The sequence below is a fragment of the Salvelinus sp. IW2-2015 genome, unplaced genomic scaffold (genome assembly GCF_002910315.2).
Source record: "Salvelinus sp. IW2-2015 unplaced genomic scaffold, ASM291031v2 Un_scaffold1738, whole genome shotgun sequence".
In the NCBI taxonomy this organism is placed as follows: Eukaryota; Metazoa; Chordata; class Actinopteri; order Salmoniformes; family Salmonidae; genus Salvelinus; species Salvelinus sp. IW2-2015.
This window is the reverse complement of record NW_019943122.1, coordinates 140,480-145,743: the sequence shown is the minus strand read 5'-3', so window position 1 is coordinate 145,743 and position 5,264 is coordinate 140,480. Positions and strand designations below refer to the sequence as shown.

General features: G+C 46.0%; 1 pseudogene; it reads right to left on the bottom strand.

Annotated features, from left to right (window-relative positions):
* Positions 1-5,264, bottom strand: part of LOC112071836 (cyclic nucleotide-gated channel cone photoreceptor subunit alpha-like) — a 30,662-nt pseudogene that overhangs the window by 16,749 nt on the left and 8,649 nt on the right.

Below are 5,264 nucleotides of genomic sequence, written 5' to 3'. Positions count from 1 at the left end.
TCTAACCACTAGGCTCGCCGCCCCTCCACTCTAAGTAGCCAAGTGGTTAGAGTGGAGGGGCGGCAGCCTAGTGGTTAGAGTGGAGGGGCGGCAGCGTAGCCTAGCGGTTAGAGTGGAGGGGCTTTTGGCACCACTAGGTTGCTATGGAATAGCAGACCAGGGCTTTTGGCACCGCTAGGTTGCTATGCAATAGCAGACCAGGGCTTTTGGCACCGCTAGGTTGCTATGCAATAGCAGACCAGGGCTTTTGGCACCGCTAGGTTGCTATGCAACAGCAGACCAAGGCTTTTGGCACCGCTAGGTTGCTATGCAATAGCAGACCAAGGCTTTTGGCACCGCTAGGTTGCTATGCAATAGCAGACCAGCAGGGCTCATGACCACACTAGTGAGAGGGTGCGACACTGCGAGGTGGGGGATACCTGGCCAGCGCTCCTGACCCTGTGAAGGAATCTCTGTGAGACTCTGGCTGTCTGCTGGTTAACACGGAGACAGAACCCTGAATCTCTGACGAGGTGTCCTCACACTCTGAGTTGGACCTTAAAGAAAGAGGAGATGGAGAGTGGTCGTTAGAGAGAGAACATGACAGCAGTGACATACAGTATTGTGTACTGTTGACCAGAGGACTCAACCGTAGTACGCTATATAGGGAATGGGGTGCCATTTGGGATTGCTACTGTAGGGACGAGTGGGGTAAGTTGAACCAAAAGGGGTAAGTTGAACCAAAAGGGGTAAGTTGAACCAAAAGGGGTAAGTTGAACCAAAAGGGGTAAGTTGAACCAAAAGGGGTAAGTTGAGCCACCCTTGTTTCTAAGACACAAAATGAATCATTTGACCAAATATGTAGGACGAGGTCATCATTTTCAAGAAGAAACCACATGGGGGAAAAAAACTGCTTTTCACCAAGTCAAAATGTATTTATTGTGTTAGAGATTTCATTATGCTTTTCTCTAAACCAAAGTAGATACTTTTTCAAATGTGTTCTATACATCAGTTGGGGTCTCTGTCTGCTTTAAGGTCTTAAAGGTCTTATACCTAGCATGAAAGGGCATTATTGTAGCTCTGTGTGACCTAATATAGTCTAAATGTTTGCTTAGAGGAAAGTTGAGCCAATTGAAATGTTTTCTTCCCAGGCGTAATTCAAGGCGTTATCGCTGGGATATGAGGTAACAACAGGACCTGTGTTAAAAGTGTTTAAAAACAGGTTTTGGGAAATAAAGATAGACATGGTTTTAAAAGGTAGTGGTAATATTACCTTCAGTACTGAAATGTGTAGGATTTACCCCACACCTGGGTAAGTTGTGCCAAGAGACCACTTTTTGGGGGGGGGACAAGCTGTTTTCAAAAGTGTAATGTTGACATGAATTCTGATTATTATTTCTAGGGATACACATGATCCTGAAATATATGTAGATATCTTTGTTAGAAAGAATCCTGTATTTCCCTTTATGGAGTGATGCTGGAGGCAAAACAGTGCTCAATTTACCCCAGTCTCCCCTACACGTACAGTACACTGTCCACGTGTCTCAATCCACAAGGTAGACAGCAGGCAGCTGGTTTTGGATTGAGACACAGCCTAAATGTTCATGCACCACATCCTGAATTCATGGAGCTCAACCTAAACGTTTTTGATTCGGCACGTCCTAAATGGCACCCTATTCCCAGAATCCTTTGGGCCTTGATCAGAAGTAGAGAACTATTTGGGACTAGCGTGCCATTTAGAAGGCAGAAGCTCATTGGCTCTCAAGCGTTCTGTAGCGACCTCTGACCTGGGGGTTCCGTTCTCAATGGGGTCCAGATTGTCATTTGGCGTGCAGAGAGATGGCCGTTGCCGGGTCGTTGCCGGGTAGGACTGGTCTGTGCAGATCTTTGCCATGCTGACTCCTAAGGTTCTGCTGGCCAGGGGCCTCCGGCCATCCAACAAGACACTGTAGAGGTCAAGGGGTCATAGACCACAATCAATCAATTACATGTATTTTATGAAGCCCTTTTAACATCAGCAGTTGTGTAACACAGTGTTTTACAGATACCCAGCCTAAAACCACACAGTGTTTTACAGATACCCAGCCTAAAACCACACAGTGTTTTACAGGGTTGACCCAGCTAAAACCACACCGTATGTGTTTAAGATAAACCGCCTAAAACCACACCGTGTTTTTACAGATACCCAGGCTGAAAACCACACAGTGCTTTACAGATACCCAGTCTAAAACCACACAGTGTTAACAGTAACCCAGCCTAAAACCACACCGTGTTTTTACAGATAACCAGGCCTAAAACCACACAGTGTTTTACAGATACCCAGCTAAAACACACCAGTGCTTTTCAGAAGTACCCAGTCTAAAACCACACAGTGTTTTCAGTAAACTCGGGCCTAAAACCACACAGGTTTTACAGATACCCAGGCTAAAACCACACAGTGTTTAACAGATACCCAGCTAAAACCACACAGTGTTTTACAGATAACCCGAGCCTAAAACCACACAGCTGTTTTACAGATACCCGGCCTAAAACCAACGTGCTTTACAGATACCCAGCCTAAAACCCACACAGAGTTTTACAGATACCCAGTCTAAAACCACACAGTGTTTACAGATCCCAGTCCTAAAACACCACAGAGGTTTTACAGATACCCAGTCTAAAACCACACAGTGTTGTTACAGATACCCAGTCTAAAACCACACAGTGTTCACAGATACCCAGTCTAAAACCACACCAGTGTCTTATCAGATACCCAGCTAAAACCACACAGTGTTTACAGATACCCAGGCTAAAACCACACAGGCTTTACAGATACCAGCTAAAACCAACAGTGTTTACAGATACCCAGTCTAAAACCACACAGTGTTTACAGATACCCAGTCTAAAACACACAGTGTTTACAGATACCCAGCTAAAACACAAGGTTTACAGATACCCAGTCTAAAACCACACAGTGTTTACAGATACCCAGTCTAAAACCACACAGTGTTTACAGATACCCAGTCTAAAACCCACACAGTGTTACAGATACCCAGCCTAAAACCACAGCTTACAGAACTCCGCCTAAAACCACAAGAGGTTTTACAGATACCCAGCCTAAAACCACACAGATTTGGATTTACCAGATACCAGCCAAACCACCACCCAGTGCTTTACAGATACCCAGCCTAAAACCACAATGTTTTACAGATACCCAGCCTAAAACCACACAGTTCTGTTACAGATACGCCAGTTAAAACCACACAGTGGCTTACAGATACCCCAGGTTCTAAAATCGGCACACAGTGCGTTACAGATACCCCAGTCTAAAACCACACAGTGCTTTACAGATACCCAGCCTAAAACCACACAGTGCTTTACAGATACCCAGTCTAAAACCACACAGTGCTTTACAGATACCAGTCTAAAACCACACAGTGCTTTACAGATACCCAGCCTAAAACCACACAGTGCTTTACAGATACCCAGCCTAAAACCACACAGAGCTTTACAGATACCCAGTCTAAAACCACACAGTGCTTTACAGATACCCAGTCTAAAACCACACAGTGCTTTACAGATACCCAGCCTAAAACCCACAAAGAGCTTTACCGATACCCAGCCTAAAACCCACAAAGAGCTTTACAGATACCCAGCCTAAAACCCCCCAAAGAGCTTTACAGATACCCAGCCTAAAACCCCCCAAAGAGCTTTACAGATACCCAGCCTAAAACAACACAGTGCTTTACAGATACCCAGCCTAAAACCACAGTGTTTTACAGATACCCAGCCTAAAACCACAAAGAGCAAGCAGAAGCACGGTGACTAGTAAAAACTCCCTAGAAGGCAGGAACCTAGGAAGAAACCTAGAGCGGAACCAGGCTCTGAGAGGTGGCCAGTCCTTTTCCGGCTGTGCCGGGTGGAGATTTTAAGAGGTCAGCCAATCAATGATCAGTTCACAGGTCAAAACCTGCTCGGACATGACAAAACGTGTACCCTGCATCTATTTAAAAAATAACTGGGTGTGTGGACAGCTAGAAAATAGGCCTTCGTCTTATATCTGTGTATGGTTCCATTCATTCTCAGTCTTTCAATGGTCTTTCCTTTACATTTTTACATTACATGAGTCATTTAGCAGCTCTTATCAAGAGCAATTTACACTGGGGGCATACGGCTGAGTCGTTGTTTTCGTAAATCCCCATGAAACATTTAGGAAAGTCAGACTACAGTATGTCTGACTATAACTGCTAGTCGTAAAGAAACGCAGGTCTGTACGGTTGTGACAGTGTGTAATCACCGCCTGGTACATCCAATCACATGACATTAGGATCCTCTCCATCGTTCAATCAGATGCTAGGCTGTAGATGTGATAATCAGCAGTGAGATTGGAGATGACAGATTAGAGGAGGCTCAGTATCTGTCCCATGTGGCGCGCTCTTACCTTCATAGTGCATTACTTATGACCAGAGCCCAGCATAGGACTCTACCCATAGGGAAACCCATAGGACTCTACCCATAGGGAAACCCATAGGACTCTACCCATAGGACTCTACCCATAGGGAAACCCATAGGACTCTACCCATAGGGAAACCCATAGGACTCTACCCATAGCACGTGGGTAAAACCCTGTGGATAGAAGCCCTGTGGGGTGAAACACTGTGGGTAGAAGCCCCTGTGCCGGTAGAAGCCTGTAGGTAGAAGCCCTGGGGACGTGGGTTTTTTTGGGTAGAAGCCCTGTGGGTAGAAACCCTGTGGGTAGAAATAGCTGTGGGTGAGGAGCCTATGGGTAGCAACCCCTGTGGGTAGAGCCCTATGGGTAGCAAACCCTGTGGGTAAGAGTCCTAATGGTAGAAACCCTGTGGGTAGAGTCCTATGGGTAGAAACCCTATGGGTAGAGTCCTATGGGTAGAGTCCCTGTGGGTTTTCCCCTATGGGTAGAGTCCTATGGGTAGAGTCCTATGGTAGAGTCCTAATGGGTAGATCTATTAGAGTCCTATGGGTAGGAGTCCTATGGGTTTCCCTATGGGTAGAGTCCTATTGGTTTCCCTATGGGTAGAGTCCTATGTGGGTAGAAGTCCTATGGGTTTCCCTATGGGATAGAGTCCTATGGGTTTCCCTATGGGTAGAGTGTCCCTATGGGTAGATCTGTGTTCCCTATGGGTAGAGTCCTAGTGGGTAGAGTCCTAATGGGTTTCCCTATGGGTAGAGTCCCCTATGGGTAGTTCCCTATGGGTAGAGTCCTTATGGGTTTCCCTATGGGTTAGGAGTCTGTCCTATGGGTAGAGTCCTATGGGTAGAGTCCTAAT